Raw genomic sequence first — 12,835 nt, 5'->3', positions numbered from 1 at the left:
CACCGTGCAAATTAAAGCATTAAATTGCGTCAACGAAACTAACGATTTCTCGTGGTGGGCGATAACATTATGTTTATATATAATATAACGTTTGCAAACGCATTCACCACTCATCGAACGAACCGCGCTAACCCCCGCGCGCGTCAGATGGAATTTGACTATATCATCGCAATGTGAATTTTACGTCACGTCGGATGCCACTCGTTTCATAGAAAACACTACAACGATACTCCAATATCCACGTTATCGGCCCGAAAACCGTTGTATCGATAACAAGCGAATTTTACTCTGGGTATTGCTCGACTGTAAATCCAAAAGATTCGAAATTGTCGCAATATGATCGAGACAAACTTCATTTAAACTACGTAGAAGGTATTTAATAGTCGATCGTGTGTCCCGGATTTCACTAATTCCCATTAATATAGGAATAATCAGAAAAATCAGCGTTGCGACAAATTTTTGCATCGTCAAGATTAACATACAAGCGACAAACGATGAAATGTCGAATAGTTTATTGTTCATTTTCCCTCCATCAGCAGTCAGAAACAAATTGCAGTTTGAATTTTCCCCGATTTATGTCATTTTAGAGGTTTTATTTTTCGTAGAAGCTTAATGTAAATAAAACAATCGTATCGCCATGTAGAAACATTAAGCACGCTAAAGATACTATCAATTTTCGTTACTTTCATCATGCAGATCGTCGACAGAATAAAAACAGCGCTGCGCAGCAACTATATAGTTCCGATTCGATTGAATACATCGTCGGCTCGAAAGCCACTACCGAGATAACGTGTCCACCATAACCCCACCCCTTAAAATCCACAAAATTCCGGAATCCGGTCTGCCACGCACAGGATGAAACGTGGAGAAGAACGAGGATAATAAAAAGCCTCTGGTTCCGCAACTCCACGTATAACCGTCGTGCACCGAAAAAATCGGTACGAAGATTTTACAAACGCTCGAACTTCGCGCTCGCGCGGAAAAATATCGTATGAAACAACGTAATCTGACAATACAACTGTAACGTGGTTTTCACCTATCATTCGTATAGTTTAAAAATGAGCTTCTTTTTTTAAACGAATTATACTTTTGTCTTTTTTATTTCAGCAACATCATACGACATTTTACATATAATACGGAAATAATCGCATTTCGCGTGTCATTTATGTCGCTTCAATCCGTTGAGATAATATTTCGCATATTTTTCGTCATTCTGTAATTCTTTTTTTTTTTCGGACGACACGGTCAGAAAACGGATTAAAAGCGGTCGCGCGATACGATCCTTCAATCGTGTCATTTCAATCTAATTTGTAAGTTTCTTATGCCATAATTGTCGTACTTTGACGAGTCGCATAAATAATTTACGAGGCTGCGGGAATTATTTTTGCACGTACCTATTTTCTATCTCGGGCCCCATCGCGACATATCCATTGGTGCGGCAAGATCGATGTCAGCGTTGATCCGGTAATCGTTACTCGGCTTCGCCTGCAAAAGAAAGAAGGAATCGAAGGTAAGAACTGGAAGATATGGCGCGCGGTAATCGTTGTAGCGGTGTAGTGTAATCGGCAGCGCGGTAATGACGGTATACAGCATCATGCGAGGAGAGAGAAACGATCGTGCGGATAACGCGATTGCGTCGCGTCGTCGTCGGAAATATGTGTCATATTATCGCGCAGTTAAGACTTCCCGGCACGAAAAAACAAAAAGAAGCAATCTTCGAAACGAAGATGGAACGGGCATATAACGACATGTCTATAACGTTTGCATAAATTAGTTTTCTAAATACGGAACGTTCAATAACAGTATAATCCCCTTTAATATTTAATTGCATGCGTATACGAAAGGCTCGCGCGTACTCCGACGTTTGCTCGTTTTGTTTGCCTTCGTTCTCGCTTCCGCCGTCGGTAATACGGAAACATCCGATTCTATGTATTTCATTTTGCTCTAAATCAAGATTACGTTTATACACCTGTATAATTATTTACTTATATAATTATGCTAAATTGAGGTGCAACTGCTTTTGCGCGTCGAAAGTGCTAAGCGAGTACTTATGCTAGTTCGTTTTCGTGCCAGCGGTTAAAGGTTACAAATATTTTGTGGTACACACGCGAGCATATAAATTACGCTTGACGTTATCTACATATTATGCAAATTATCAAGTAAATAGTTGGAAAAGTAGAATTAAAAAATTCTGGTGAAAGAGCGAACTCGTTATTCTATTTTAGAGCTTTTGTGCGAACTTCTAAAAATATAACGTTTCTAAAATTAAAATTTAAAACAGCAGGCAATGTATATCCTTCCTAAACGATACAATCCCTCCCCCTTCGACGATACGTGACTTGATTTGACATGTATACGTAACGAAATTAAAATACATTAATATGTTTAGATAATTCGCGTAATAAACGCGTATCGCGTGCTATTAATTGAACCGTTTAACGGGTCGTTTAGCGATTTTACATTTTAATCGTGCGACAATTCTCGCATCTCGACCTGCTCGGGTGCGACCGGACGTTTCATAAAATTCCCCGCAAAATGTAAGGAGCAGGGCGATCGATTTGAAATCAGTAGTGTTACAAAGCGGGAACCTCGCCCTAGCCGAAGGGCGTTCTCCGCACAGACGGACGACGGCACAAAGCGGCCGCCGCGCACACAAGTCCCTTTTTCCTGCGAATATCGGCGAGATCTACGCAACACGCTTTCCTCTCTAGAACCCGCTCCCGATCGCATCTCGTTCCGCTATCTCCCCATCCTCTACCCCACCTCGCGAAACCGCGTAAAATTCCAGACCTCTGTTCGAAGTACGCATCACAAAATACGATACGGTATCGCCTCGAGATCAACGGTAACACAGATGCCCGTAATCGTCGATCGCGAAGGGTGTAGCGCGGTATAGAAAAGAGATCATCGTGGGTCATGTATTATCCATTATCTCCACTACTGATCGTCAGATTTCAAATCGTCCATTAATAAAATATCGAAATGTCCTGCTTCGTCCGGCAGATTTAGAGAGAACATGGGGTTTATTTGGATCTTTCAAATCAAATTATTCCCATTTCTCATCCCCGTTTTGATATTGAAGACTTTTGAGCGAGAAAAGGCATAATACGATGATGAGCATAAATGAGTAATGAGATGATGTAAATAGTGAGCACGAAACAATAGTAATTAATTTTTTCAATTACATATTTTTCCCCCCCTTTTTTTGTAGCGAATTCGTTCGGATTAAACACACGCGGTTTTTGATTATTTCCCTTTTGTAAAACGTTTTCGAGAACATCGAGGACGATTTCTATTCTCTCCTATTCTGTTCTATTATATTGCTTCTAAATTGCTGTCCTCTCGCGCATCCTTTCTCCGCTTCCCTCACCCCTTTCGCATTCTCTCGCACGCATACACGCGCGACATACGATCGGACAAAAGATAATCGCGGAGCTGCCTGTCGTGTTCCACCGCGCACGGCTTTCGGGTGTGCTGGTTGCCCGAAGGGGGTGACGCCGGGCGTCGCGAGGTAGTGGCAGGAATGGTAGAGAGCGGGGAGGGAGGGAAGGGGGCGAGGGCCGCAACGGGGACGGCAGTCGGAAGAGAGAAGAGACCGAGAGCGGAGTCGCGCAAAGCGAAGAGGAGTCGGCCGGCAGGCAGGGGGTTCGCGGGCGAAGGGTGAGGATCGGAGGCGGCCGGGTAATGGGGGAGTCGGGTACGTGGGGTGGCTCGGTGGTACGGCAACGAGCGGTTTCGCGGGCCTGTGGGTGGACAGGCGGGTGGGAGGAGGGGGAGGAGGAAGGGGGGAGGGAGCGGCAGCGGCGGCGGCGGCGGCAGCAGAGCGGCGGCAGCAGGGGAGTAGCGCGGCGAGGGACCGGGTGGGGTTGGTTAGGCGGACACCACAGAGGGTGACGTAGCGAAGGGCGGAAGGGCGGATGAGGGCGCACGGGAAGACGGGCGGGAACGGAGGGATGGTAGCGGTAGAGCGGAGGAGGCAGCAATGACGACGAGGCGCTGGTTTGAGTTTGTGAGCACGCGCTACCGCTCTTCGGGTTCTATCTGCCCACGTCCCTCGGTTCTGCGTATCGCCGTCTCCTTCTCCGACCTGCTCTCGCTCGCTCTCTCCGTTTCCCTCTCTCTTTCTCTCTCCGTCGCGCTCGTTATCTCGATTCGCCCGCTTCTTTCTCCGTCGCTCCATACCGCAGAGCCCGCTTCTTCTCCGTCCCTCGCTTCGTTCCTGACACTCGGAGAGCGGATCCTCTCCACTAGCCCTCTCCCCTCCCTAACCCCCGTGCCTCGTCCTCTCGCGACAGCCGCATCGGTTCACGTTCTACGTCCCTCCGGCTGTTTCCCTCGCCCTATCTCTCTCGATCTATCTATCCACCTTCCTCTGGCGCACGCGAGCACCGCGTATCAATCCGTCTCCGTTCCGCGCTCCGTATCTGCTTTCTCGCACCGGTTCTCTCGTTCTCCCTCTCGCTCCCGGCGGCGCTCCTCCGCGCGCGCTTCTCTCGCTCTTTCTTCCGCCGTAGCACCGCTAGCCGGTCCTCTCTCCGTTGAATCGCTATGCGCGAGACAGGCCGGGCACGGGGAGGTGAAGCACAGAGGAAGAGGAGGCAGAGGAGGAGGAGGAGGCGAGTTCACGTTCCATCGCGAAGCACTGGGCGGAATTGGTATATCGGAGGATAGAGGGTGAGCGCGGGTAGGCGAAGGGGTGAGGGAGGAGGGCGCGGGGACGCGGGCGCTCGTAACGTAGCGACGCGCTCGAGACGCGGACGTCGTTTGAAGACGAGTTCTGCTGTGCTGGGAGGCATTCCGGGTTGTTGCACCGGAAGGACAGGCGGCCTGGGATGCCCCGATGCGTCGCCGAAGTAAGTTCTGCGCTGGAGCTTTAATGGAGGACTTGGATAATTAGCGCGAGTGCAGATCCCGCTGCTTGGGGAGTCGGGGAACGACCGAAGCGACGAAGAATGCAAAGAACTTGTCTCTCGTAATGCGACGACCGATGCGGCGCGCTCGCTCGAGAGCCTTAGAAAACGACCCATCTCGGTTTTTGAACGTATCGCCGAGAGATTTAATTCTCAGGGACAAAGTACGCGTCGAAGAAGAATGAGGCTTCACAAATCTGAATCGTCGCTATCAGATTTTCCCTCTTCCTCTTACCATGTCACAGTAAATCGTACAGTCAAACGCGATGATCGTAATAAGCAGAATGCATAATCGTCGAATTCGCGAGTTTCTGAATAAACATAATTGAATAAGAACAATTTAGTTTGAGATTGAGTTTAGTAATGTTGGGAAAATTGCGCCAAGTTAACGAACTACAATAGCGAACTTTTATACGAGACTCTCCACGTGTGTTTCGTGGCATACATATTACTACGTTGTCTACCCATATATCTGCTATTATGTCGATTATTACTATTTATGCGGAAGGGCGTGCGTAAAGCGACATAAATTATCGAGAAAATATGAAAACTGGACAATGATAAATAATGCCAGGAATTCGTATTACCCACGAGACATTTCGTTTCTACTGCTGCTGCTGCTGCTGCTGCTGCTGCTGCTGTACGTACCTTATGAATGAATATGGTTTATACACGATCGATAGAGAGCAGTTACATATCGTTCGTACACGCTTTATATACACGTATACATACATATATCGTATACGCTTTATATACACGTATACATACATATACGATCAGATCGTTATTTACTCGTAATAATGGTCGCTTTTACATATATATACGCGCAGATGTGGCCCGCGTCAGTTTTGCACGTGTTTATAACAAACTCAAACCGTCTCGATTCCGAATCATCGAGATAGCATAATAACGCATTAATACACAATAATATTTGTGATAAAGAAATGCTATCTGTATCACAAGACATGACCGAAGTCGGATGACGAAACAAACGGGCTGACAAGCCAAATTCGTTCGATACGTGAAATAACGCGTTAAATTATCCGTAATTAAAACACTACAAAGTTTTCATTCATTTTACATTGAGTCAGTCATTCATGAAGTCGAGTAGAAACTTCTGCATCATTTAATATACGTTGAATCATTCATATAAATTATAGACTTTTCATTAACTCGATCGCTCTACGTATCGCACGGCAATAAAAAAAAGTTGTTTTATTTTCCTTTTCATAACAGTCGGGCATAAAACGCAGCGTTTGTTTACTGTGTATATTTGCGTTATGCATGTAGTTTCACGTCAAACCAATTGTCATCTGTTCAATTTATTTGGTCGCGCGAGATACATTTTACACAATTCTGGGAATAAAAAAAATTTAATTGAAAACATTTTTCTAGTCCACGGGCTATGATAAATCAATTTTTATTGTTATTTTTTTACATCAGCCAGCTTAGCGATTAATTCTTTAATTCGCATCGATCGATTTAATTGCATTTTAATTAATGCGTTTTAATTAATTGATATATTGAATTTAATTAATTGAACGCCCTGCAATCCCCGTTCATAACGTTCAGTTTCCGGACCGTTTGATCAGATTGGGATCGACCTTGCCTTAGCAAGCATTTGAACTAGCATAAATGGTGCTTGAAATAAAAGCGATGTCGCTCTGAAAACGTCGATACAAAATGAAAGCGAAAACGCGATTCCAATTAAAGACCAAAGTTACGTGAACTAAGTTTTTCAATATCCGGTATCGCGATTCTACGCTCAAAACGTGTAATACCCGTGCTACCCGCATTCTTCTGTGCCAACCTACGTTTCTCTTACGCTCGCGAGTATCGATTTGTTCCAGTGACATTGAAGACGGGCATTATGGTAATAGCGACGATAAAGAATTTTGTAAGACGACAAATTTTACAATTTCCCGCGCGAGGGAATGCGAGATATTGCATAATTTATTTCTCTATCACACTGTATCTGCTGCATTAACGGAGTAATGAGCTTGTACGAAAGCGTTTGTACCCAGATGATTCAGAATGACGTTACTTCGAAAGAATCTGGTTCGTACTGCACAAATGATTCAGAGAAACTTAATGTGAAAGTGAGTTTTATTTAGGATAACGCGTCACTTCCCTTAACCTCTTGTATTTTTGTATTAAACCGATTTTTTGGAAACTTTGTACTCGAGGATTTTTCAGATCACTAATTACAAATCAGAAGTCAGAATTTTAAAACTTAAAATAGCCGATCCAATATGGTGGATCAATAATTCAAATTATTTTCAATACAATATTTAGTATTTCATTATTTATAAAAATAGATTATTTAATAAGAAACAGATTCAAATGCAGCGACCAAGGTACTCAGAAACTAAATAATAATAAGAATATTTTAAATAAATTTAAATTGAAAGAATTAGGCACCCCCAAGAATAAATCAGAAATACGTAATAAAGTAAAGCCTAATGCGAGCCGACGCGGATGTTTATGTGTATAATATTTTTATTATTAATAAGACTATTTTTTCGTCTTTGATGCATACCGGTCCCACTATTTCGGATTTAATTTAAAAATTTTGTGACCTCACATTACAATTCAATGATACAACATCACATCGAGAAATTCATCAAAATAATTAGACGCTGAGCGTTTCATCATGATGACGTAAAGGGTTAAAGGCATTGAGCAATTAAAATTAAAAGTAAAACTCATATCAAAATCTTCATGTATAAATATTATCGAAAAATCAGTTATCTGTTACGTTTCGTATTTTCAGCGCTCTTAAAAAAATACAACTGTCGCATATTAAAATAATATCCGACACGTGAGAGATAGAGTTTCAATCGTATTTCGCTTTTCCTGGTATCGTATATTATCGCCGTTGCTTATCGTTATCGCGCAACTGCAAACAGAGAGTCGGCGACGCATTTCGGACGCATTATTGAGAATCTCTTTAAGACATCTTGTTCCCTCGATGTCCGAAAAGCGGACTCGAAAAGCACCAGGTGTTCGGTTTCGGGTGAACATATTTCGTCGCCCGACGCATGCTGCTCGACGAACCTGACGAGCCTGATGTCTTTGACCCTCGGAGGCTCTGACCATGACACGAAACGAACAAGGACGGAGTCGCCTCTCTATTACCGCGCCACCAGAAGCTTTGTGCTCTGATATGAGTGACAGCGATATCGTTGAGACGTATTTTAATCGTTTGATTCTCCCGATGCGCCGCATCGTGAATTTATTCCGCTTGCGTGCGATCGTTTGTAATAATAATGTAAATACGCCGTAACTGTTTTGCCGCTGAGTTTTGCGGAACTTGTTGTATTGTATCTCGAACGCTATCTCTCCCTACATAAATACCGACCCTTCCGCAAGTAACCGCCGCGGCACTCAATGCGAGTTATAAAATAAACGATCACGATGCTTCCCGTCGAATATATTTGAAGTTATATTTTCGCGCGATTTTCTATTTAAACAGCACGTAACATCGCGATGAAGTCAATCGCAATCGCTCATCGATCGAATCGTTGACCGGGAACGCAGATGGGTTATCGTAACCTGTATGTTATCCACGGAGAACAAGAAAAAAATAATATTCGACACGCAATGAAGCGTTGCTGTATGTCGATTATACATCACGTCTGCCGGTCGAATATTTCTATTTTGAATAGCTCTCGCAGTCACAAGATATCATCGGAATCCATGCTATCAGCGTGGAGATATCGACAGTTTAACGTTGATACATACTGCAAATCGCTGATACTTCGGGAAATGTGCAACAAAATGTATTATTGACGCCTCAATAGCCAAGTTTCACAGTGTGTAATTCCGTTCATGGAAGCATAAGTAACTAAACGAATTAAGTTCCTCAAATAAAATGACTCACAAAAGCGGAAGTGAAAATCAATGTGGAAATTTATCTCCTTTTCAATAAGAGGTACTATCAGAACGCCATTCTATATTTTATATAAAATCTATCGTTGTCGCAGCTGGGAGATTCTTAACGAAAAGTGTATGATATATTCACACACACAGCCCTTCCCCCCTCCACCCCCTCAATGTGCGTGATTTACTGTTACCACGTTAGTAACAGGATTTCCACGAATTCCGGACATTCGCCGTTCGTTAAAATCTCGACTTTTCGTGCGAGGTTGTTTGCCCTGGGCCCGATAACACGATAGAGAGACTGGAGGAGGGAGGGAGGGGGAGTCACGTCGCTCGGCTTCTGAAAAGTCCGATCGCGTAGATTGCAATGCGAGGTGCGCCAAGGTGGGCTGCCGACGCTCGGCTCGGCCGCGCGCCGTCACACGGCGCAGTTAAGATCGGCCTCAACTGCGAGCACGCCTTTTGCCGGTACCGTGCGCGCGCCTTTAATGGCGGATCACGAGTAATCAAGCAAAAATTACTGGAATTCCGCGACCCTGGCTTGCCTCGAGTCGCCTGGACGTCAACTCTGTCGTTCCGATAATTTCGAGACGAGAGAGTCGCGCTATCGTGTAAACTTCGCCTTCAATGCACATTACACACTTTGCGAGAAACTCCCTTCTATCACGTTGAGCGTGCGTTTTATTAAAATTATACGACTCCAATCTCTCATTCCTAACGATTATTCTCGAAAGTTACTTCAAAAAATCTGCAACTTATGTATTTTATGAGATAATAAATATTAAATTCACGGAAAAATATTTCTTCCGCAAATTAGAAAATATTAAAAAATTAGTATTTCGAAGGTATTAAATATTGCGGTCTGGTACAAAATTTTAATAAACATATAAATGAAAAAACATTATGATAAGATTTGAAGATCTCGACGACACGAATATCCGTTCTCAATATCGTTCCGAAGCGACTTCGACGTTAGAGCACGTTCGCTCCGCGGCAGTTCCGCTATCTCGTCGTACTCACGAACAATCTCGCGTAATCGCTCGCGTACTCGCCATCGACATGACGTTCGCTCGTCCCGTCTCGTCTCGTCTCGAAACAGAATTCGCGGGGCGGTTTATTCAAGGCGGTTTTATCGACCGCTCGATCAAAGGTCTTTCTCTTCGACCGTCTACCATCGGCACGGCAGCACGGCGTTGGCGCGGGAAACTCTCGGGACCCTTATTGGCTCATACAGGAGGGCCGGATACCTACCCGGCATTCCGATTGCTCCCGCTCGCTCGCTGACCCGAAAGCAAATCCCCGCCGAGCCGCACAAAGTGCGTATCACGCGTATACGTTCGTTCTCCGTGCGAACCGCGCGAGTACACACGCGATGGTTGAAAACGCACGCGCGCTATGTCTACCATTGCGGAAACGTATACGAAATTCGCCACAGTCACGCTCGAAAATGGAAATATGATCTACCACTGTGCTCCACTTAAGGAGATGGAAGGAGAGGGAATAAAACGAAGGGAGAAAGGAAGACGGAGTGAACGCGAGTTTAACGTCACATCGAGGACGACTTAATCCTTTCGCGAGTGATGAATTGTATATGGCAAATTAAAAGATTGAAAAGCGAATAATATATTACAACCTGTTTTAAAGGCTGGTTTATGGAGACGTATTAATTACTCGTAAATATGAATGAAGTAGATGTAATACGTGATCAAATATCTAAAAGTTAATACATGTATATAACGCATTGTAATAGTGAAGTTTATTATAAAAAAAATGAAATTAAACTTCATTTACACTTTCTTTCATAATTGTCGCGAACGAGGACTTCGACGATGAGCAATTAACCCCGCGGCAGTATTTACGTGTTTGACAGTTAAAAACGATCTCGACGCAGTACTCGCGCACTCAGGAACTGCACACGTGCGTGCGGCTCGCGTGTTAATATGCTTAAAGAGAGAGAGAGAGAGAGAGAGAGAGAGAGAGAGAGAGAGAGACCTTCCCCTTTTTATCTATAGACCCGACGACTGTTACAGTATTACTCGGCGACTATATCGGTATCCTAGCGCGCTCGAACTGTGAGATCAATAAAGCAGTCCTTTATAGACTTCGCTACACGCGCCGTACAAGCTTGGTCGGTTCCCTCCGCCCGTTAGTCTGTCACTTTCTTTCCCCATCTCCGTCTCTTTTTCACTTGCTCTTATTCTCTCTCTCTCTCTCTCTCTCTTTCTCTCTCCCCCTTTCCCTCCTACCTCCCTCTCCGTTCCGTCCGCCCTCTCGCACCGCGGCTCGTATATACGAGTAAAAGAGTCAGTCGTCCGCCACCTCCCTGAAAACGCCACCCTCTTCCTTCGCCGCAAGCAAGCCCTCCTCTACGCCCTGCTCTGCAGCGAGCACGGGGCCATAAATAACCGAATGACCTACCGCGGTAGGGAGGAGGTGGGTGCGGCGGTCGCGCCGGGTTGCTACCGGGACACCCGTTAGACGTGTGCACAGTCGACGCTGCAGATATACGGTGGATGACGAGCGCGTTTAATTCCTCCCCCTTCCCCGACAATTTTACACGAATTGAACGCAAAGCTGGAATGACCGATAATCGCCATGCCGGCGAGCATCTTTGCGACCTGCAGTTCCGATTACGCGTGTTTCCAGGGCGGGATTTTCGAAGGGAAGAGAGACATGCTCTAATCGACCGATTATACGCTAAAATAAAACAGGCTAAAATAAAACGGCAGTCTACTTCTAAATTAGGATAGAAATTAGATTCACGATTTGCAAGCTTCATACATTAGGAAATATAACTTAATTTAACTCCGAACAATTTCAATTGCAATTGATTCGGAAAAGGCAGAGTATATTATGTTAGATATGGCTTGATATTATAATAATCGAATGAATATTAAGGAAAAAATTGGAGAATGCATAATCGCGACGTCGGTTGTAAATTACACATTTGGCTGACTGTGAAGAAAGTAATATCCTCGAAATGTCGTGTACCTATCTTCCGTTCTCGCAGTAACCCTTCACCTTCCGCTGTTCACAAGACGGTGAGGAGTGCGTGGCCATAAATAATCGAATGAGCCGCTATAGATTGCACGTTTCAACAACTTGCAACTAGGACCTTTCAATATATGCCTCATGAACGACACGTGTTGCCGGATCGATCATTTAATAAGAGCAAGAACGTCGTTATTTGTATCCATTAAGACGCTAATCGACTCGCGTCAATGATCTGTGTGTGTGTGTGTGTGTGTGTGTGTGTGTGTGTGTGTGTGTGTGTGTGTGTGTGTGTGTGTGTGTGTGTGTGTGTGTGTGTGCGCGCGCGTGCGCGCGCGCGCGCGCGTAAAGAGTATTTTTACAATTCACAAACATATTTTATCAAATACACATATATTGTAATAATTTCTGCAAAAAATGTTTTGAATTGCGAAAATTTGCGTGTGGGTAATTTAAGATTTTGAAATGTATTTTACACACTGAATTATATATCTGGAACAAATCACTCTCTCGCGTTAAAATGCATCATCAGATCACTCAAGCCGGCACTGATTAGCAGCCTACGGCAAATAGAGATAATCTAACTCGTTGCGTGATAAAGTTTTCCGCGATCTTTTGTATCAGTAACCTTGTTCTCGGCAACAAAGTACTGCAGGCAGTCGCTGAGTCAGATGATAAATGCAAAGGCAAACTTAGGCTGAATGTAAAACCGTTACGTGCGTACCGAGTTCAGCGACATCGTGGACGAGGCCTGGTGCAGGTGGCAAATATATCGCTGAGAAATGATTCGTCGGTTAAAACAGCTGTCACAAGCTCACGAAATATTTTAGCGCGCGCGCTTAGCCATTCCAAATACGGCAATATCTCCGATGCGGAAATAACACGGTTAGGAAACTCATTAATAATATAGTACGTAATCTTGATTCATCCATTCGTGAATATTACATAATTAATGCGTTACGAAATTACTAATCAGAGAATAAATAGGTCATACATATATAAAAATACAATTATAGCGGCAATTTGGCGCTCCTCGAATTATATAGGTACAA

At 44.2% G+C, this 12,835-nt stretch overlaps 1 long non-coding RNA gene across 1 annotated transcript in view; it reads right to left on the bottom strand.

Moving 5' to 3' along the window:
* Positions 1-1,222: 1,222 nt before the first annotated feature.
* Positions 1,223-12,835, bottom strand: part of LOC105452886 — a 56,985-nt gene continuing 45,372 nt past the window's right edge. Inside the window, exon 2 of the long non-coding RNA XR_974794.1 lies at positions 1,223-1,485. This is a non-coding gene — a long non-coding RNA (uncharacterized LOC105452886). The remainder of the gene's footprint in view (positions 1,486-12,835) is intronic.

This window comes from Wasmannia auropunctata, unplaced genomic scaffold (assembly GCF_000956235.1).
Source record: "Wasmannia auropunctata unplaced genomic scaffold, wasmannia.A_1.0 LD336026.1, whole genome shotgun sequence".
Taxonomy (NCBI): Eukaryota; Metazoa; Arthropoda; class Insecta; order Hymenoptera; family Formicidae; genus Wasmannia; species Wasmannia auropunctata.
Note: the sequence above shows the minus strand (reverse complement) of the source record. Positions and strands in the feature narration are given on the sequence as shown.